The sequence below is a fragment of the Calonectris borealis genome, chromosome 2, assembly GCF_964195595.1.
Source record: "Calonectris borealis chromosome 2, bCalBor7.hap1.2, whole genome shotgun sequence".
Classification (NCBI taxonomy): Eukaryota; Metazoa; Chordata; class Aves; order Procellariiformes; family Procellariidae; genus Calonectris; species Calonectris borealis.
This window is the reverse complement of record NC_134313.1, coordinates 45,627,677-45,651,050: the sequence shown is the minus strand read 5'-3', so window position 1 is coordinate 45,651,050 and position 23,374 is coordinate 45,627,677. Positions and strand designations below refer to the sequence as shown.

The 23,374-nt window shown below is 38.0% G+C and overlaps 1 long non-coding RNA gene across 2 annotated transcripts in view; it reads left to right on the top strand.

The window, feature by feature from the left end:
* The window catches only part of LOC142078781 (uncharacterized), a 46,503-nt gene that overhangs the window by 118 nt on the left and 23,011 nt on the right, over positions 1 to 23,374 (top strand). Inside the window, exons 1-4 of one of the 2 annotated variants that reach the window (XR_012672347.1) lie at positions 6 to 1,245; positions 2,066 to 2,223; positions 3,559 to 3,670; positions 8,345 to 9,533. This is a non-coding gene — a long non-coding RNA (uncharacterized LOC142078781). Of the gene's footprint in view, positions 1 to 5; positions 1,246 to 2,065; positions 2,224 to 3,558; positions 3,671 to 8,344; positions 9,534 to 23,374 lie in introns of those variants that run through there. The other variant, XR_012672348.1, reaches the window with a different exon arrangement.

The following is a 23,374-nucleotide window of genomic DNA, read 5'->3' as shown; positions in this document are numbered from 1 at the left end:
AGCTGAGAGGATGTAAACAGAAGGTCACGTGACCCTGCCTCCGCAGGCGGCCGAACCCCCTCCGCGCCACGGGGCTGGCTTGAAGGGGGGGGGGGGGGGGAAGGCGAGCCGCTCCGCTTCGAGCCGTGATTGGCCGCGCTTTGCCAGCCCGAGAGCCAATGGGGGGCCGGCGTTCACGGTACTCGTCAGCAGTCGCCTGGGGACGTGGGGATCCTTGTCCTCGCGGTGGCGTCTGGCCACCGGCTCTCCCCTCCCCCACCAGGCTGGGAACCTCCTCCTGGGGCCGGGCCCGGCCGCCACGCCCGTGTCCCCACCGCCAGTGGCGGGTGCCGCTTGTCTCCTGTGAGCTGAGGAAGGAAAACAGGACGGGGTTCTCGCACTGGAGGGATAGGCGGGACGAAACAAACCTCCGCGTTGCGGGGGGGGGGGGGGGCTGCGGGAGGAGGAGGACACCCAGCTTCTCGGGCCCGGTTCTTAAAAATGGCGCAACGTGCCAGGTGCCCATCCGAAATTGCTCCGGTTTCACCGGGCCTTCTAATTTTACGGCGTTTTCGCCTTTCTCCGACGAGCGAGACGAGGGACGAGGGGCAGGCCGGCATCTTCTCGGATCCAGCTTCCGTCGGGCCTCTCACAAGGGGAGTCGGAAAGTGGCACTGCCCCCCTCCGAGAGAAGGGACTTCAGGTGTTGAAGTTGGCGATGCTCTGAAAGACGAGATCGTTTGAAGAGCTACAGGGAGCAAGAGAGATCCCAGGGAATTTGGGAAAGGAGGAAGTACTGTGGAAGGGAATAGACAGGAGTAAGTGGAGGTCGAGACAGCCTGGGGCCCCGGTGCAGCGTGATGAAGCCCGAGGTGATCAAAAGTGTTGGGTCATTCTGAGCCCTGGTCTCAAGTGAGGTTTCTAAGGCGTTGTCTCATGTTTCGTTTCAAAGGGAGGTGGATGAATGACGTGAGATTTGGAGAGTCAGAGAGTGGGAAAGTAAGCTGCTTCTGGTGTTTTGAGGAATTAAAACTGCGCAGGTGTCAGGACTTGTAGCAGCTTGGCTAATCAGTTTTTCATTGACGAAAGGAATGAGAAACACCAGAGATCAGTATCAGAAAATGGATGATATTCACACTTGTGGAACAGTAAGTTCATATTCACCAAAATGATGAGGCAAAAGGTGTAGTGTTTATGGATTTCAGGCTACTGGATACGAAAACCTGAAGATCTAGAGTGAATGTTACAATAAAAACAGCAATTTAGGTAACTTGGTTATATTTACAATGATAATTTAATCTGGAGTGGTTTAAGCATTGAGAGTTTTGCAAAATGCAGCTGAGAGGCATAAAGTTTTGAGCTTTAGCCAAAGTTTGAGTGCTGGTGGAACAGGATTTCTAAGTAAAAGCCCTGAGAAATGAAGTACACAAAAATGTAGCTGGTAAGGGGCCAGGAGTGAATATTACTCTGTTGGGGGGCAGAATTAGTTAATACTTGCAGCACGCAATGGTTATAGATGGCAACAACTGAGGTGGAGATAATTGTAAACATTAAGGGGGAGAGTTTCTTCTAGTCTATGACTGAGATATAATTCTGTCTTTTGTTAGTTGGACTGAGGGATTCAAATAGTCCTACAAATTGCCATACTGTTACTGCTGCAACTGATGTCCCCTTGCATGAGAGAAATGGAGAGGAGGAAAAACAAATAAATTCCATTTTTACGTTGAAATATGCCTTGCCCTCAGATAGTAAACTTAAATAATTTTTGCTGGTTTGAGTATTGAATATTTTTTCTATTAAGAATTTTTAGATAGATGGAATAAATGTGTATAATTCCCTGCCTATTTTATGTATGAGGGTTTCCTGTTTTGCATTCCCTCTCTTTCAATCACATCCTAGATCTCCTCATGCATGACCAACACATACTCATTACCTGTCAGACAGGGTGCACTTAATCAGTATTCACTCAGGACAGAAGTTATGGCCATATTTTGCTCATTTAATTTTAAGGGAATTTTCCGTTAGCTTTTTTTCCTGTAAATGACCATGTTATGCTTCAACTGATACCATTTTTTTCCATTTACAGTGGACATGGACATCCAATTAGGAAAGTCATTCTTCTGTCTTCTCTCAGAGCTGAAAAGAAGCTTCAGCATTCAGGTCTAGCAGAAAAGTCTACTCAAGCATGTACGATTCTCCAAATCTACTATAACTCCCGTCATCCATCATCAAACCAGAAGTAAGGTACATATTTTCTATTGCAGTATCTAACTTCTGCATCTTGATGTGAAAGATATTTATTGTCACATTGTTTTAAAGTTGAGATGTGCATAATTTGGGCAACCGTTCTTTTCATTTGAGTGTAAGTTAATATTCTCAAAAAACATATCTCAGCTTAAGTATTACATGACAGACCCGTCAAAGCTCTGTAAAAATTAGCTGAGTTCAAAACCCATGTAGAGCACTTCTTAATTGAAGCATGGTGAACATCCTTTCACCCTCATAAAACAATGGGTTGTGTAGGCTAATGTGCCCCCAAAACTTCACTATTCTGTAAAAGTTTGGGGTTTTTTTACTGGCTCTGCAGATTCAAGCATTACTTAGTCTTTCAATATTTTATTCTGATACTCAGTTGTTTTTTCATGATCATGCAAATAAAGAAAGTCTGAACTAGGTGGAAGACTCCAGTTTGTCTTCATTCTGTGCAGCCGGTGAAGGTTATAACATTCAGATGCCTAATAGAAAAATATGTATTCAAGACTGCCATTTTTTAGCTAAATTTGAAATTTGCTATTAGGGATAATTAAGGTTAAGTATTGAGGCTTAACTGTTACCATATTGAAAAGAAAATTAGGTATGCACAGCAATTTATAATGAAAACTTGCAAACAAAGATGATGTCATATATATTGAGTAGTTAGGTATATTTAATTTCTTATATAGGAAAAAGTTGCTCTTTAGACTAAAACAGCATTTCAACCTTCTTAAAACAGATAAAACAGGATGTAATGTTGGGTCTGCATGTAGTCCAGAAAGGCCACATAAAAAAATAACCGAATAGAGTAGTAAAATAGAGATGAACCAATGTAGAATATGTTACAATCAAAATACTATGGAAATGTAGATAGATAATCTGATCCATAAAGCTAAGGTTAAACTTCTATTTAAAGCATAGAGCCTCTCTATATATTCAGCTGAATTGGCTTGAGTGGGATGATACAAAGATCTGGGTAAGTAGTACTTGATATTACATCATAGGCAGACAAAAAGCTAAGACAAAAATTGAAAGTAATTTTTAAAATAACTCTGAGAAATGTTAAGATTATAAATTTCTAATCCAACAAATAATTCCAGCTTAGTGGTTCAACTGAATAAAATAATTGTGAAAGATGTAATATCGCCAATTCTTGCATATTTAATAGTTTTTTTTTTCACATATTTCTCCTTATTGAAAATATCCGTCATCTTCCACTACACCAATGAAGCTGGAACAAAAAGTTCTCCTCAAAAACATGGTAGGACCAGAGTTTTCAGAGTTAATGGTAATTGCTGTTTCTGTTTCTTTTGTTATTCTCATTAGAGGGACAATACGTGGCCAATGTAGCACAGTCATTAGAAGCTAAAAATGTTGGAGCTGAAGAACTTCAGGGGAAAAACTGGACAGAGTTTCACCAAGAGCAGCCATAAGTAGGGTGAGAAGAATCTGTTGTCTTCTTAATTTATTCTTAGTCCAATGTTTAGACTGATACGGAGATCAGAAGCTGCTGCTTTCCTTCTATTCCACAAAATGAAAAAAAGTAGTATCTTCATGCTGAAACTACACTGAACGCTCATATACTTTTAATTTATGTTTAAAACTTACAGCTTCTGGTGAATCTTTGTGTAATATCCCCTTTCTCATTCATTTTACATGTAACTATTTTTTTCTCTAGTTTTCACAATCTTATTAGACTTCCTTCCCCAATCTAATCTCATTCTGCTCCTTTGTTTCATCTTTAATTATCAAGCATTTTAAAATCATAGTTGATTTACTATGTCTGTTTTGTATGCCTTCTCATATTGATATCTTCCTGATATTCTTGCCTTCATACAGTATATGCATTGAGCTCTTTCTTTATTTTTTTTTCCTTGTCATTGCTGCCTTCTTTTTCTTTATTTTTGGTGGATTTTCTTTCTTGACAAGCTTTGATTGGTGGGTTTTACAGGTGTAGAACACAAAAAGCATAAGCTGCATAAGTAGCAGTTAGTTTTCAGATATTGTCCTCTCCCTGTATACAGCAGATATCACTTCTGGCAATTGGTTACAGTGATCACGCACTTCACAGTGTATTATATGTTGTCATTGGCGTAGCCTGTTTCAGGAAGAGGGTTCTGAAATGGGGAAGTACTGCAGTGGCTTTCTCCTGTCTTGCAGACCTAGTCTTCCCACATTAACATATTGTCTCAGAGCAAAAAATACTGCACTATTGAGAAAATTATAAGTAACACAAAGCGAAAAGTAACAAAATAACTGCTGGAAAGCAGTTTCTCTTACCCTTCGTGTTTGGCCTGCCTATCATACTGTTAAAATGTTCTATTTTTGCATTCTTTGCTCCCAGATGTGGAGTGTACTTTCTGTGGCTCTCATCTGTACCCCAGCAGCCATCATGTCATTTCCAAAGATTTATAGTAAGCAGTGTTCAAGTTCTAAGGAAGAGAACTGGATCAGCCCCTACAGAGTGCCAAAGCCAAGCTGAGTCTGTTCAGTTGCACATACAGCACCAACCCAGTTGTAGTTAAGCTGTAATGGACCAGTCTGACTGCACAGTCACATGTGACATTGTAACCCCCAGTTCTGATGTGCAGCGAAACATCAAGCTGGCTCCGTAGGCTGTTGATGTGTACCTCTGAAACCGGAATGCAGCTATGCTGCTTTCAGGTGTGGCCTGGCTCTGGAAGTAGTTTAGTCACATTTGTATGGTGTTGCTTTGACAGGTGAAACTTAAGATTTCACTTGTAAGACTGGTAAGATCTACATATGCAAGCTCTATTGTCTCTGCATCTTTGGCCTTGTTAATCTGCAATTTGGGTAAACAAACCCAGCATAACTGTCTTAAACAAAAGTGGTTGTATGCTGATCAAGCTTTAGATCAGAATAATGTCTCCTAAAAGCTCCAGAGCTAGTTGATTGAAAAAGGCATCTTTAAAAGGAGTAAATCATCATTTACTCCAGGCCACGTCTATGTGCCAGGTTACTTCATGGAGTATTCGTACTGGTCTTTAAGACTTATTTGCCACTTTAATTTTCTTCTAGTACTGCACACTCTCTCCATCTCCCATCCCCTTCAGAGAGGCAGTTGGTACTGTAACCTTACTAAGCCATTTGTAATTTTTAGGAATGGAGATTTTCATTGCTGTAGATTTTGAAATACACTCTTCTCAGACATGAATTACATTAAACAATTGAACAGTGTTAACACATGCTGCGGATCATGATTGTGCTTCTCTGAAGCACACAGAATCAGTTCCAAATAAAATGTGTTGGGGTTTGAGTCACATACATTTATTTGGGATGCCTGTAATCTATCTGTGCATCCCAGCTCTCATGCCCCATTTAAGTGATCACAACTCTTACCTGCTTTATCAGAGGAAATGTGATACAATACTAGCAGAAACGCCTTCTTTTGTTGCCCTGAGTAAGCGGGAATAGCAGTGATAATTACCAGAAGTGATACACCTGCATACATCTCGTTAGGAGGGTGCAGGAGGCTTTTTTCCCCTTCCCATGAAATCCTCTGCTAGGGTGGTAGTAGCACTCTCAGGCCCCCTGGAGCAGTCATGTTGGGAGTGCTCCTGGCTGCAGACAAAGGATGGCACAGAGCCAGAAGTATTATTTTAGCTGTCGGATCATAAGTTATGCTCAGTTCATATTTTAAAACATTGAAAGCACATGGTAGGAAAAAAAAACATAATATATATTAACTTAAAGGTGAAAATGACTGAAATGAAATGAAAAATGAAATTAAATGGTATCTGTGGCTATAAACATTGGTCTCGAGGATGTCTCTCATGGTCAGCGCTCTGGCCTTCTTCAGATTACTTTTCCAATTTACTGCTTGTGCCTTCGTGGTTTTTTCTTCAGTTAAGAACAAACCTGAGATCATAGCAACGGAAGGGTTCCAGTGGCCTGTAGTCACTGATAAGTATATAACCAAATGTTGTTCATAAACACAACAAACTGATCACATCTAGATAACAGTTGACATACTATAAAGTAAAATCTAGTCACGCAATCATATGTTAAAAAAATCTTTTAGAATTTGGTACCAAGACAAGTGTTTGTCTTTTAGATTTCATGTATAGAAGTAACCTAATCATCTGTAATGATATTTTACAAATAATAGAGTATATTAAGCCATTCTTCTTTTTCAAAAGGTTATGGCTATCTACTTTTATTACTTTTTTTTTTCCATGACCCATGATGGGAAAAGAAATGTCTTCCTTCAGTGTTTCTGCTTTCAACCGTTTGTAACTTGTCTCAGAGGTATATTAGGATGCAAAATGAATGTGTCAGCAGAAAGTGTCATATATTATCACCTCTGTCCTACTCATTGATTGTAAACTGCAAGCATGAGACATTCTTCATGGAAATATGTTGATTTGTCTCTGGCTGTAACTGACAGTGAGTCAACAACAGACTCTTTGTATCATCCTTTGCTTAAATCAATAGGGTGTTTTGGTAAATTTATAATGCTATTTTCTTTAGAAGCAACACAGTCCTTCGAACTGAGAAAAATTATATGCCCCCATGATTGTTTGAAGCCAAACAGTCTATGAGCTTCCCTTGAATGAGTCATGTTAAAAGGAAGTTACTGTATTTTGTATCTTAAAAAATAGCAAAAATTCTATTCTGGAATTAATAAATGTTGGGAATTTGCCTGTAATTTTGCTTGATCTTGTTAATCAAACATGGAAAAATATGTAATTTAATTTATATGAATTAACATTTCACTTGTAGAGCCTCTATTCTGTATATTGGCTGATAACACACTATCATTAGTCCTCTTACTATCATTAGTCATCTGGCCTATGTGCAATAATTTCAGAAGCTTTTAAGACCAACCACCTACTTGGAGTGACAATCTATTACATATCTATTTCTTACATGCTGCTTTTATCTTTTAAGTAGGAAAGATGAGGAAAGCTATCTGCGTGTTGTAAATATGTCAAAAATCCAAATGTCTCTAGTTTCATTTCTAAAATATTTAACATTTTGGCAAAGTGAGAAGGTTAACTTTATATGATTTTTTTCCTAAGAGCATTTAAATCTCATAATCAAGTTGTTACAGACATTAATATAGTCTTGTTTTCGACTGTATCCTTTACCAACAGGCTACCAAAAAGACAAGGAAACAATCTTTTCTTGTATAGAGATCATTAAAATTAACATGCTGTTTTTTGAAAGCTTATAGTATATAATATTCTACATTTTAAGTCTTTTGTAGGAGAAACGGAGAAAGAATATATTAGATCCAACAGACTTACCAAAAGATTTGTGCTTGATATTCAGCATGCAGATTGCTTTTTAAAGATCTTCTAACAGAACATCATCTTTTCTTTTAGCCTCATACAAACTCTTGATGCTTTCCAAAAAAAAACAATTGATATTTTTCTCCAAATTTGACAGAGGTTTTATGCATTTTTTTTTGCTTGTTTTTGCTTTTTGCATGATGCAGTTGACTGTTGTTAAGTCTTTGATATATGTGCAGATGGCTGGGGCAATAAAAGTGAAACTTCGTAACTCTGTCTGTGGAGCACATTATTTATTAAGTTACATGAAACGAGATTGTTAAGAGAGGTGTAAAGGATCTCTGGAACAGATCTGTTCTCAACTAATTAATTGGAGTGCTTTCCTAGAATCCCTCATCCATGGTTGTACACCACACCTTTAGGTATATAGTAGAAGAAATTAGATGGCCTGAATATTCTCCCCTGTTTTATTCTTCTGGCTCTTGGAGCAATGGTGAGAAAGGTAAAAATTATGAGAGGTTAGCTAGGTAAGATACCGCCATTAAAATTAATTAATTGAATGTAGCTATGGGGAACAATATGCGTATGAGTGAACTATATGGCAGTAGCAAGCATTGGGTTAGTTTCAGAACTTTATGGCATGTAAAGGTAGTTAGGAAAAGATTAAGGAAGAGTGAAGGAAAGAAGATGGATAAAAGAACAAGGCAGGAAACAAAAGATGAGAGAGAGAGAAGAAAAAGGATATGACATGAAACTGGGATCTGAGAAGTTACAGAAGGTTGCAGAAAACAGCTAATGAGAACAGTGCAAAACAAAGATCAAGATTTTAACTTTTCTTTTTCTCTTTTTGACTACAGAAATCTCTATCTGGCCATTTCTGCAGCTGTTTCCACTAGCACTAACTGCAAGATATTTTCTACCTTCAGCTATTCTTGTACGAAGCCATAGAGATTGAAGCACAGCTAGACCCTAGCATCTGCGTCATGGAGGAAGCATCACTAGCACGTTTTGGAGAAGTTCTGAAAAGCAAGAGCGGCTAAAGAAGAAAAAGAAAGAAAAAAAGATCACTGAAGGCAAATCTTGTAAGTGAAGTATGCCAATAGTGAGAGTGGTAGACTTGGGCTCTTCCGCATATACCTATTTGCATGATATGCTGAGTGCTTTCAGGTGCCTCACTTCTAAGAGAGATTCACTTTTGACAGGAGTGGTGGCCACTGGGTATCAGGGAGCAGCTAGAGCAGGACTCTAAGGTTAAAGGCAAACCAGGAGCTGAGGGCAGCCACAGCACAGGATGAGCAGTGCCCTCATTGCCAAGGCACAGTCCAATTGCACCTGAGCTGGATAAGCAATGCAGGGTGGTAACAGCAACAGATCCTATGAACAGTCCAGGGATCATAAGGCAAAAGCAAGGCAACAAGCCAGATGTAAGGTGAACCCAGGAAATCCGAACAACAATGTAGGGATGGGGATGGTAGATACACCTAAGCATAGAGCAACCTGAGGCTAAATGGATCTTCTGGGGCCATGGGCAGGGGTTGTGAGTGGAGGTTCCAGGTGGGGCTCATCAGAGCCATGACAGCCTATTGGTGCACTCAGCCCTGACATTGAGCTTTTCAACTGATCAAGCCCAAATGGAGCTCTTTCAGGCCAAACTTTGCAGTGAATACATGAGTGCAGGGTATAATAACCAGATTAAGATTGTACTGATTAGTCATGTTTAAGGTACGCCAAGTTAAAAAGCTTCTGATTGTTTCAGATGACGTTAGGTAGGCATTAAGTCTCTTGTAGAAATTATATCGCTAAGTGTTGTGATAAGAAATAGATTTGTGATCTTTCTAATTTGTTTTATTTGGCCTAATGCATATATCTTAATGTGCAGGACAAGGACAAGTAAGCAGACTAGTGCTTGTGTTAAGCCTTGAGTAAATGCCGAAGGCCAATGTTTTCCCCTTACTGCATATTGGTAATAGTGGAAGATCTTGTTAAAGCCAACTCATTCTTGCATGCAACTACAGGACTGAGCATTTTGTATTCCAGAAGATCTGAGTAAGTGCCTAAGTCTCCACCCTTTAAATCGCGTGAAAGACACTTTCATCTTGATTCCTGGTAATTCTCAATTTTCTACTAACCCAAAGAAATAAAAAACTAAATAATCAAATATTTGGCAATAAACCAACTATAAATCTTCATAGGGATTATATGCCTTTAACTGTTTTACTCAGTCTCTAATTTTTCATACAATTGCATGAAAAGAAAAAATCCATTGAAGAAAACCCAGGTATGAGAGAGGAAGATTTATTGGATTTGGCTTTTTATAGTGTGCAAATTACTCTGCTAAAGTCTGCAACTTCTTAAGTAAAATAACAGCCTGAAATCAATGGGGCTACGTGCAAGGGTGAGGGTATACCTAAATGGCGTTTTTTCTTGTGTGTGTTGAGCCTTTCAGTGGCAAGAAAGTCTTCAGTGGACTCTGAGATAGAAAAGTATAAATGTATTCTGCTAACATTACACTGTACTTTATAGCAATGGCAGAATCTGATCCTGGAGCAATTAAAATCTCAGTATATTAAAGAAAAAGAATACAATTATTTATTTTATGTTCGAAGTTTGCCTCTATATGACTTAATACCCTTCTACTGAAGCAGGCAAAAATGCAAGGATAATACAAACCTCTTTTTCCTCCCCCAAGGAATGAACTGTATTTAATCGCTGTGCTTTTTTGCATTTTCTGGGATATAATCAACCAGAATCTGCACAAATGTTTTACAGTGTGTAGGCAACAATGTGTTAATATTAGAGAATGCCCACTAATTATTTCTATTGGCTTTCCTGTTTTTAAAGTCTGTAGCTAATTTTTAGGTGTTTCAGTGCTTCACATAACCATTTCCTATTGAAAAAATAGAACTCAAAGCGTACTTTAGATTACAGGTAAATCTATCTGTGGCAGGTAAATATGCATATTTAGATTGTGTCAGCATCAACTTAGAGCAATGAACAAATTTTACACTTAAATCTCACTTTGGCTTCTAAGTAGTTGGTAATTGCAGGGCCCTGCTGAACACTGTTGTTCTCTAGAAAGAAGGCTTATGCTGCAGAATGGGAAATGAAGCTCCAGAACTTTCCTTTCTATAAGAAAGTAACTGATAGTTTTTCTGAATGTGTTTTAATTCACCTGAATAAAGCCACTTGCATTTTTGGCATATAGTAGCAAACTGAACCCATAATGAACACAAAGTTAGTGATTAAGACCTACGAACAGAATAGCATCCAAATGGTTTCAAGTCTCTAGGGCAGTAGAAGCCACTAGAAACTACCCAGCATGTAAATAAGCATGTAGCTAAAACTTATATGACAAATGAAATTATTTGGTATCCAACTGGATTCATGGGGTTTCTTCATATACATCTGTATTAAGGGTAAAATTACAGAGATATGTAAAAAATAGATATACAAAACAAAAAGACGCCACACAACTAAGGCTATTTAATCACACATTTGTTTGTACACATCTTTTAACATTAAAAAAAAATTACATGAAGGCAACTGCATAGCTCTTCATATATTTTATTATAGTCGTCTACCTTCCCAAAGTTGCCAGAATCTTCAGAGGAATATTTAGGAATATAAAAAAAAAAGAATTGCAGTATTTCCTGAACCTCAGCTGTGAAGAGGAGAGGGCAGAAGCATCTTATTTTCTGGAATAATTCACTAGAAACAAATTTTAGAAAGCCACAATGTAAGATGCATCATAGACATCTAAGAGTTTTTCTGAATAATTGTACAAATGGCACTCTTTCTTGGATTCTAGTTTAGGATTTTTTCTTCTATATTATGACACAGAAGCAGCTTTGGACATTGTTCAATCCAACTTTATCCCAGATCCTGAAAAATTTCTGCGAAATTTCTTGCTTAGAACTTTTGGGCCCTTTAGACCTTGACTGTCCAGTTAGCTTCAATTCCTTGTGTAATGTGGGTATGCTGCTGTTGCAAGTTCATATAGCCAAGTGAATCCTGAGGCTTTTTTCATGGCCTTTCATTTGGTACTATCTTTACCGTCACTGACATTAATAAAGTCAATGTATTACCTTTCTTTATTCTGACTTTCTGCCCTGCAGCCAGGAAGGATCATTTCAGAAGATAACAGTAGCTCTTCTTTATTCTGGTGATTAAATGTAAAAGAAGTCTTACAGAACCTCCATTTAATTCATTCACTGACCCCTTCAAACATTAGAATTAATTTCTTTTATCACAGGCTAATCAGTTTTCTGCAACAGAAACAAACTAAGTACATGGTTGTAGTGTTTGTGTGGCTTTTAAAAACTAATGTAGCTGTTGCAGAAGAGCAACACCATTCATTGCAATTAGAACTTCGGAATCAAAACACAATCAGGTACTGAGAGTCCAGACTGTAATAAGTACTTGATTTGTGGCTCAGAGCTGCAGGGGACTGTGGTGTGTGAAGATATTTATAGTTAGAGGATGAAATACGCTTTTCATTTCAAGAAAGGAAAAGACATGGAAACACGGAAAGGTAAAGACCCAGCATTCGAGTAATGCCAATTGCCTTCTTAGTGAGCAACCTTCCAGCATGCTAGGATGTAAATCTGACATGCTATAACCAGTTTCCAAAATTTCAAACCCAACTTACTCAATACCTACATTTTATCTGAAGCCATAAAAACTTATTAAATATAAATATATATATATATATATAAAAAAAATTAACTCTGGTAAACTTCTTCCTTGATGGTCATTATTTAAGGACACTCTAAATATTCTTAGGGTTATTCTTGCACACTTTTTTTTTTTTTGTAATGGTCACAGGGGGTCAGTAACACCTGAAGTGTTATTGCAAAGGTCAGTAACATCCAAAATATCTTCATTATTTCCTCTGCCTAATAATAGACTGTAAATTCTTTGGGAGGAGGGAATGCCATTATATAGTTTTATTACTGCATCTCACCTGTGTAGCTCGGCTATCACAATCCTCCCTTTTAATAGATCAAATAGCTTCTGACTTTATGATATTGATATAGTAATCTTTCTGCTGACAATTCTTCTGATTTTGCAAGAGTTGCTTTCAGAAACACAGCATTGGTTAGCGCAAAGGAAGGAGGCAGATATGTTGCACTACTCCTAATTGTTACTAATTTTCAGTGGGACCTTGGATCTGTCATAGAATTAGAATTCATTTTTAACAAAAAATTCTCTGAAACACCTTATTTATGTCAGCACTGTATTGAGGAAAATTTATTAAAAAGCTGCAGAGACATTTGTTATTTAGTCAGCATCCTACTGTTGTTCTCCTCCCGTGTTATGTTAACACATAACACGCTTGATTTCTTTGGCTTATTTTTAGATTATTTTTCTTCACAGTGTAATTACTAGAGCAGCATTGTAAAGCTAGCAAACCCCAAAAGCTCCCAGACCTGAAATACTACAAAATGGCTAGGAAGAACTTAAACTAAACTGGTGATACGACTTTGATAGGGATTCTTCCTCCTTCAAACAGAAGACAGGCTGTTTCTCTAAAAGGACTTGGATCTGCCAATCAATTCCTTTAAGTAAACACCTTTACCCATAGAGAAAACAAAGGACTATGGCATTCATTACTTCTGCCCACTCTTGTTATATTTAATAACAAAGACTTTAATGGAAGTTGAACGACAATTTTTAATACAATTAAATAACAGTGAAGTAATGATATTTTTCATTCCCATAGCTTTTCAATGTTGTTGTGGTTTAACCCCAGCCAGCAAATAAATACCATGCAGCTGCTCGCTCCCTCCCCTTCCCCCCCCCCCCCCCCAGCGGGATAGGGGAGAGAATCGGGAGGGCACAGGTAGGAAAACTCGCGGGTTGAGATAAAAACAGTTTAATAAATGAAATAAAACGAAGTAGAACAGTAATAATAACAATGAGAACAACAACAATAACAGAATTCACAACGCAGGCGATGCACAATGCAACTGCTCACCGACGGCCGACCGCGTGTCACGAATGGGGGGGAGACCCCCCCCCCCCCGCCCTGGTTTTTATACTGAGCATGATGTCACATGGTACAGAATACCCCATTGGCCAGCTGGGTCAACCGCCCCAGCTGTGCTCCCCGCCCCTCCCGCCCTAGCTTGCCCTGCACGTGTCAGGGCATGGGAGGCCGAAAAGAGAAACCAAAACTCCCCGGTGCAAGCACCACCCAGCAAAAACCAAAGCATCAATGGGCCATCAACGCTCCTCTCCTACCAAACCCAAAACACAGCATACCCCCCAAGCTACTGGGAAGAAAGTTAACTCTGTCCCAGCTTGAACCATGACAAATGTAAAGATAATTATTTTCCCAGATCTCTGTAGAATAGGTATATATCGTTATCCTTATTTTATAGAGAGTACAATGAAGCACAGCAAGGTTAAACAAATTTCTCAGAATTAGAAAAAAAAATAGGGAAGACCAAGAATAGTACTTTAATTTCTTGTCATCTTGTTCTGTTCTGTTTTCACAAGATCAGCCTTTATTAAGTTGTCATCTGAAGTACCTTTTAACAGGTTATATCCATGAAGAATTTAAATGAGAGGCTTCTAAAGTTCATTTAGGAGATGAACTATCAAGACGGGATATAAAAAACATTGCACTGAAGATGAGTTTTGTCAGGTATACACAGTTTAAAGCCCCTGTCACGCTGCTTTGTTGGATACAAATTTCTTGTAGACTTTCTTTTCATGACAGGAGCGCTCACCAAAACAAAAAAAAACACGTCATCATATAGGAGAAATAGCCAGCTTGTGGTACTGCTGGGTTCCTCTGAGCAGACCAAGGTTCCTGCTACTGTAGGGAGCCTGAAATACTGGTGATGTCCTCTAGTAGCTTTTGTACTACAAGCCTTACATTTTTTACAAGGCGAAGGAGAGTGATCTGTAATTCATGACGTGCAGGGACAGAGCTCTTAGCTTTTCTTTGGACCCTCTTTTACTTGCTTGTGTCTGATTATGGGGAGTTGGGCAAAACAGGGACACCCACCATTTTCTTTCATTCTTTGATAGATCTTTCCAGATTTTGGAGACTTCAAGGTGAAATCGCTGGCAGTCTCCTGGAAAAATCATATGACAGATATCCAGTTTAGGCAGCTTTAAAAGAAAAATCAGAATCAACACTTAAAGTCGGTGGTTTTTCTGTGGAAAAAAAATACTTTAATATTAAACTGTATAGGCAGTATACCAAGTGGGGTTCCTGAAGTGAGTAAAAAATTACAATCCTGACATTTCTATTTAGATTTGTCTTTAGGGGGATGACATTTGGATGAGTTCAAAAGCTGTTTTCATGAGTTGTTGCAAATTTCTTCTACAGCAAAATTTAGCTACTTTCACCAGGCATCACTGCAAGTTGCCAGGAAAGCGTCAGAATTCTTCTCAGTAAATCTGTTTCTACAAATTTGTCCCAGGTAGAAAAAACATCTTTGCAAAGAATATGAGTCTTCTGACTAAAGGAAAAAAATCTAGTGATTTGGGAAGAAAACCCTAAAAAACCTTCTTGCTGAAGGCTATTTAATTTTATCTTTGTAAATTTTTAAGAATAGCATTTGTATCCTTATAGTAAGTTCTACTGTTTACTGATCTAATCATTGGTAAGAAAAAATGCTTTACAACCTCCAAAATATTTTTGTGATAGATGAGGATGAAAAGGTTGCTACACTCTATGAAAGAGCATTTTTTCTGTAATTAAATGTTTGTCTCTAGTATTTTCATTGTCTATTTTGCATCCTATAGGTTAGCGAGCTCTGCAGTCCATGCTTAATAAGTCAGTACAGTTGCATCTCACACCATGAAAACAATTGTACAAAATCAGTTATTCCTTCAAGTCCTGAGTGCCGCTGATGAGGCATACTGCTGCTGGGTGGACCCCAGCCTACTGTGGTGTGATAGACCAGAGCTGCCCGCATACAAAGCCTCATACACTTACTCCCTGAAGTGGCAATGCTAAGGAGTATTCTGAAAAAATACTAAAGTAATTCTGGTAGGACTTGAAAATAGAATCTTCCTGCACCTCTAACAGTGTTTTTTTTTCTGAGAGGCTCTATCATGGTACTTCAATTTTAGGACTGTAAAAATAGGAGTGCTTTGCTGACAGTGACTCCAGATATATTACAGTTTAGTTATCAGACTGTATGTCTTACTTACCAGAGGTCTTAACCCTCTACTGTTAGAATGCCTGGTACTGTAAGGAGAGGAATGCCCAATACTTCCTCAGTAAACATGTAGACCATGCTTGAAAGGTCTCCAAGACCCAGTCTGAGGTTCAAAGCAAATACTGCATTCTAAATACATAAAGGAGTTGTGATGCTGTGTTTGCATCTCTTTCTTTGTTGAATAAAACACTCTTGGGTGGATTTTCATTTTGGGAAAGAGTTTTTTGAAGAGACTTAAGAGAAAGCTCGGTACAGAAGAAGAAGAATTACAAGCTTAGACATTGCTTGGAAAGCATGTATTCTGTAAGAACACAATTTGATCACAAAAATATGACAGTTTATGTTGGTTTTGGCTGGGATAGAGTTAATTTTCTTCCTAGTAGCTGGTATAGTGCTGTGTTTTGGATTTAGGATGAGAATAATGTTGATAACACATTGATGTTTTAGTTGCTAGAATGTGATGGTTTTGGCTGGGATAGAGTTAATTTTCTTCCTAGCAGCTATTATGGGGCTATGTTTTGGATTTGTGCTGAAAACAGTGTTGATAACACACCGATGTTTTCGTTACTGCTGAGCAGTGCTTGCACAGAGTCAAGGCCTTTTCTGCTTCTCACCCCACCCCACCAGTGAGGAGGCTGGGGGTGCACAAGAAGCTGGGAGGGGACACAGCTGGGACAGCTGACCCCAACTGACCAAAGGGATATTCCACACCCTATGACCTCATGCTCAGCATATAAAAGAAGAAAGGGAGGGCGTTTGGAGTGATGGCGTTTGTCTTCCCAAGTAACTGTTACATGTGATGGAGCCCTGCTTTCCTGGAGATGGCTGACCACCTGCCTGCCGATGGAAAGTAGTGAATGAATTCCTTGTTTTGCTTTGCTTGCGCACGTGGCTTTTGCTTTACCTGTTAAACTGTCTTTATGTCAACCCACGGGTTTTCTCACTTTTACCCTTCCAATTCTCTCCCCCATCCCACCGGGGGGGGGAGTGAGCAAGTGGCTGTGTGGGTCTTAGTTGCCAGCTGGAGTTAAACCACGAGACACTTTTGATTGGGATTTGTCATGTCTAACTCTAATGTAACAGACCCGAGTCCAGATTCTGTTGCAAAACCTCTGTTGCTGGACTGGCTTCTGTCAGAACCTATGTGGTTTTTTTCTGCAAATTTATGAAGTAATCTTTCCATTTTCAATTAGTGCTGAAGCCCTAACTCAGAACTTGCAGTTCTGGGGCTGGTCAAGCTTCTAAGTCCAGTGCTCCAGGGACTTAGTGAAGGTCATTCAGGATCTTGTCTATAAGGCACACTAGAATGTGTCACAGATGGGAAGGAGAAATATATAGACATTTCTGTTCATTTAGAAAAGGATTGTGTCTGCAAGCATAATGCCATTAGTTTTCCTTCTCAGAAGTTTTCTAAGTAGAGAAATGTCAAAAGGTAAAAACCTAAGGGAACTATTCTGGTATGATTTCTTTTATATTTAAAGATAGTGTTCAGGAGAGGCAATACACTTGTTAAAAGGGTAGGTGTTTTAATCTGAAGTGAAAAATGGAAGGCATTCTGTAAAAGACTTGAAAACAAATTCATCACTTTCACACATTAGGCTATCTAGAGATGAGATTTTGGCACAGTGTTTGAGGATAAATGGCATGTCTATTTGATCAAAGAAGTTTTTGGAGATTAGCTGAATATTAAATATGTAAATATACTCGTCTCTAACAGGTATGTAATTGGCAAGAATGATCAAAGTATCCTTTCAAATCTCTAGACAGATACTAAGTATGCATTTTCCAGTGTTAAAAATTGTACTTTTTTTTTTTCTTCCCTTTTTACAAGAGCCTTCTCATCTGCTCTTCTTGGGGAAAAAAATCACACTGATAAAGACGACTTCTTTTGAAAGGTTGAAAGAGGAACATTTGTTGTGATATATCGATCTTTTGGAAGCAGCTCATAGTGGTAAAGCTCACTCTATCACTCAGGACTCTGACAATCCTGGCCATAGGCTGGCCAAAGTGCATGAATCTGGTTTTTGTATTGCTTACATCCCTGTGCTAGCAGCTGTTATCATACTATTAGCCTTCTGTAGTCCTCATGTAACCTCTTGAAACTTATATGGGCTCCATGATCTGAGTCTACCTCCCAAATATTTAAAAAAAGAATCATCATCACCTCTCTTTCTTTTCATTTTCCACCTGGAGGAGAAATAGCTTGATTAGTTTTGGTGATGCTGGAGGAAATCCAATCATGATTTTTCAGTCCAAAGGATTTATTTCCTTTCATTTCATTCATTTCCATTCAACTGAAGGTAATGAGTTTATGCAGGTCTGATTTCAAAGGGCACAATTTTGAAATGATGGGTTTTGCTTAGGTACACTATAGCTTTAAAGTGGTGATTTTGATGAAGTTGCATAAACTGGAGTATAATGTAGTTTCTTCCCGCAGAGATACGGTGTCTCAGCAGTGAAGACATGCAGTGATTTTTTTCTTTTTTCTCTTTCCCCACTAAAGCACACAAGAACAGATCTGCTGAGTAGGAAGTGCTATTTTTACATAATCACTTTTCAAACCAGAGCCTCACTGTAGACATTTTGAAGAGACCAAACTAAGCATCCTAGCAGTCACTTCTCCTCCACCTGCAAAACTGCATATGAAAAGCTGTAGTGTAGGTCATTTAATAATAGAATAGTCTCCTCTTTATCTATTCTGCTGTCAACTAGCTGAAGTATTTCCCGATAAGTGTTCTTCACATTTCTGGGGTTAACCATCCAAAAATTCCTTGCTTACGTACAAACAGCTTATGATTGCCAAAAATAGATTTTTGAACTGTAGGTATCTAAAAATCAATGTGTGATTATTTTGTGTTGAAAATTCTTTTTAATTAACGGGAATGCATTACTATAACTATACTATATCTGAGCATCTAATTTATTCTCATAATCAGCCCTTAGAGAGAGAGAAATGTTATTAGTCTTATCCTCATTATGCAGATGAGAAGTGTTTTGCTTAAAGCTGTCCAGGACCTGCACAAAAGAGAAGGGAGCTAAAATCATCTTTCATATCTCAATCTGAATTGTTCAAATGCTAACGAAGTAGCAAACATGATTAAAGTGCTTGTTTACAAGTTGATGCAGAGGCATCTCTCCCTTGATCATGTTAGTGATTCCTATCCTCTCACCTCTAAAACTCCCTCCAGCTGGTGCCATTGACCTGCAGTTCTTATTCTTGGCACCAGTAGTAGTGGCAGCATATTTTTCCCCATGTGGGTTAGGCTAAATTTCTCTTTTGTCCAGGCTTTGCTGTAATCTGGGATGACTTTTAGCAACTCCCTCCTATCTATTGTCTATCAAAAAGAAAAAATGGTGTTAAAAGCAAAAAAAACCCACCCCCGTCCCGAACACATTCATAAATCATAAATCTGTTAATGATGTAGTAACAATAGCTATTCAAAACATTTGTTGAAAGCCAACCTTTTGGCTAGAGAGCATAACTTTTCAGTAAGTTTGTTACTGGTTAAGAGATGGATGAAAATTTACCACATACATACTTAGTCTTTATAGTTTCTACAGAAGTTTTTACTTAAGAAGCATTGGCTGACATGAGGCAAATTAACTTCTTTGCATGCCAACTGGGTTACACAGTGTTTGTGATATGCAGCTGACATTTTTAAAAAAGTGTCAAAAAAAGCAGTAGGAAATGTAAGGTATTTTTAAGGCTTTCTGCCACCTTTTCCTTCCAAGATGAAGCACAAGATTTTTTTTTTTTTTAATCCTGCGAGCAGTCTCCTTGACTTCGATAGCTCAAATTTCAGAGCACCTGCTTTTACAGCAGCACAGCATGGGACTGCAGGGCCCATATCCAGAAATGGGCTTTGAGCTAAGTTCTAGTTCACTGCTTTACAGGCTTTGTGGATAGAAGTCACTAAACATCAGTCCACTTGAACTCAAAGCATTTTTTTGTTTGCGTTAGAAAGTTTTACATCTCAAATACTGTCCTTATTAACCTTAGAGTTTGAATTAATATTGGCCCATAGTTTCTCATTAATATATATTCTACTTGTCAGGACAGCTGCTTTCAAGACCAATTAGCCTTTGCTTCCTAGCACAGCCCTTCCTGTTTGTAGAGCAGCCTAGATGATGCTGAAAGTTGAGATCATTTAGGTTTAGCTGGACAAGGACTTTTCTCATCTACAACCAACAAAGTGTTTCGCTGAGTTCTGAAACAAGCAGAAGGAAAACATACACAAAGTGTCAGTGTGTCATTTGTATACATGTCTCTGGGCATTTATTCCTTTATTGGAAAGACATTTTTCCTCTGGTCCACTGAAGCAGAAGGAAATAGTATTTTAATATTAGGACTGGACTTAAATGCAAACATTGTACTTCCAAATGTTAGATTTCTGATATACACATTATTATAAGCTATTAATTTGCTATGGCAGTATTCAAGTAAGGAAGCAAAACCACACTGGATGAACAGGCAAGTGCATCCTACCCAGTAATGATATTCTGTAAATCACCTTGAAAATTACCCAATGGACTGAAAGACGTGTAGATGAGGCGCTTAGGGACATGGTGTAGTGGGCATGGTGTGTTGGGTTGACAGTTGGACACGATGATCTTAGAGGTCTTTTCCAACCTTTATGATTCTATGATTCTATGACTTGTGATATCCAAGCAATAGATTCAAGTCACTGCACATCCCTGCCCTGTAAACAAATAATTATTATGTTATGTTTACATTCTAAGGTCTAAAGTTATGTACTCATCTACAAACTTGAAGAGCTGGAACGCTTTGTATAATAAAAAGATAATTGGCTGCTATATTCTTTACATCCTTGTGTAAAAAAAAGTGTTCCACCGAAGAAATTACTTTTCATTCTTACTATTTGATGACTTACCTATGTTTTAGATTTTTTCTTTTCTTACATAACAAAGTTTCGCCAACAACTTCAATAATTCAGTATTTTTCTGGAAAGAAATGTTTTATTTTACATAGTTTATTCAGTAAGCTTTGTTTTTAATGCGTTTCAGAAATACAGATGTTTCCAAATTTTGTCTGCTAGATTGAATTAAAAAAGATTCTTTACCCTAATTTCTTTGTGTTTTTTTTTTAAAAAAAAAAGAACATTCTAGAAAACTACTAGTATGCTACACTGAAGAAGTGTATATTAGATTATCTGGTAACACATAATTATGCATTGATGCATTAGTATGTGAACTTTCCTGTTGTATTGCTTTCCCTGAAGACCCTACTTCTACCTGAAGAACAGAAATACAACAGTATTACAAAGTAGCAAGGTATTACTTGGTAGAAAAATGTTTGTGAGATAACTTCTTTTCAAATCTCAAGATGGGCAATTTGTTTTTTCATGGTGAAGTTGTTTTCATGTGTGAAATCAAGGGATCATTACAAGTGCTGCTAAAACCCTCAGACTTTGAAAAAAATTAAATGCAAACATTAAGCCAATTGCAATGAAAAGCTGCACAGAACTATGACAAATGCTGTTTTCTTTGTGTTTTCCCCAGTCATTGTCTTTCAGTTCTAGTGACTGCGTTCATTTTGCTTGATTTATAGAAAATTACAATTTGTAGATATAAATTTAGAGGTTGTCTACGTGTAAAGCTGTTCGAGGTGAAAAAAAAAGTTCAGGATCCTTACACAACATTGCAGACTTGTAAAATGAAAGCAAGAAAGGTTTTTTTTCTAATACAATTTTTAAATTACAAATGTACTCCCAGCTGTGCCATATTTCTGTAACTAATGATATTCAAAAGGCTGGCTTCTCAGCTGATGGAATTCAGTATTACTTGATGCTAGTAAAGCAAAATCCGCATAAACACTCGGCTCACTAAGTAGAAAAAGGCTGCAGTGTATTAGCTAAGCAGTAGGAGAAATGAAAACAAAAACTATGCAATGAATAGGTTAAAAATAAACATACTCGTCTTAGTTTTTCCTCAGATTCATCTGTTTAGAAGGAAAAATATGTTTTCAGTTCTAATAGTTTAGTTTTTGTTTACAAGTGAGAACTAATTAATTTACTATTTTTCCCAGTAAAGGAGCTACTGGAATGAATGAGCACTTGAGATGTATACCTGTGCTTGGGACATTTCAGTTTGTATTAAGCTTTTGATCAGTTATATAAAATGTCCAATATCCTAAGAAGGCTAGAAGAAGAATTTCCCCTTCCTTTCAAATTGTTTATCAATCTGCATTTTATTGAGGCACGTAATGCCCTCTGCTGGTGCGCATGTTTTATGTCAAGTTAAAGTACTGAAAGAAGTGGGAATTAACAGTTGGGAGTGCATCCTGTCTTCCCCTCTGATTTATAGCTCAGTGACAGAGATGTTCTAGCTATGTACAGTTTTGTTAACTCTTTTGGCAAGCGGTTGAGGTTAGCAGTGAGGTTTTATTCAGAGCTGCTTCAAAGAGGTACAAAGCCCTTGCAGCCCTGCCATGGGCGAGCTGTACTGCCCTTGGAACAGATAAAACTCCTGCCAGTGCTGAGGCAGAATTAAGGTCAGATTGTAGTCTGAATTGCACTGTCATAGGACTAGAAAGAAACCACATGTCTTATTCCGAATTTAGGCCTGTGTATCATTATTGCACAAAGAGGACTAGATAACAAAGAAAGGATTTATCCTGGTAACATGCATCAGTGGCCTATCTCTAGCATTTTTTCAAAGCTCATCTCAACCTTGACCCTAGCAACTGAACAATTCTATTGCTGCCAGAGATAAGAAATTTTTTTATTATTGTTTTTTAAACCTTATTAATGCTTTGTATACCTAATACATTTTCTTAAAAAGAACTGCTGTGAATCTTTTTTTAGCATAGTTACCAGAACCAGACAGTGGAAATATTTTATTTTACCCCAACAGATATACATATGGGAAGAAGAGTTACCTAGCTAGTGTTTTGTGAAGGTTTTCATTTTTGTAGGAGAGGGGATGAAAAGATGATTGAAAAGGTGATGAATGGAGAATGGGCACAGGCAACCTCTCCTCCTCCCCTCCAATCCCATCTACCTGATACTGCCTTTCTTTGAAAAACAGTAAGTAGAGGTGGTCATGGAAAAGTAAAGAAAAATATATATGAAGTGGTAAATGGAAATGGACTTCAAGCTGCAAGTGAAGGTACTGTCTCTGGCCATTTTATTCCTGTGATGTTCCAAAAGACAAGAGTTTGTACAGTCTATCCACATCAAAAGGACAACAGAGATATACCTGATAGATACATTGATAAATTTTCTTGACCCAAGTTTTTAAACATATAATTTATATATACCTTTATAAGTCTACTGGCTTTCTAAGAAGTCACTTTCCTGTGTCAAAGACCATCAGTCTTAAAACTTGCTAACCTTTATACCCAAGACAAGACACAAAGTATTAGCTAGACTTAGAAAGAAAAGGAAAAAAAAAAAGCCCACAACAGTTATTACTTACAGGATTCCATCAGGAGAGAAAGAAGAGCTGATAGATAAGGCTTTTTGAAAATTCAGACATTCTGGTTTGTTCCACTGTAGTTGTATTTAAATACTATTGCTGCTGAAAGGTGTTGAGATTATCCAACATAAACTGATCTAGACATTAAAGAAATTTTTGCCTTTCGTTAGATTGTTAGTGACAGTATGGTGGGTTGCAAAGGGCTGGTTGTGAAGTCAGGCGAACAAAAATAATTCAGAAAGTTCATTTTAACGTGACAGAGCTGACTGG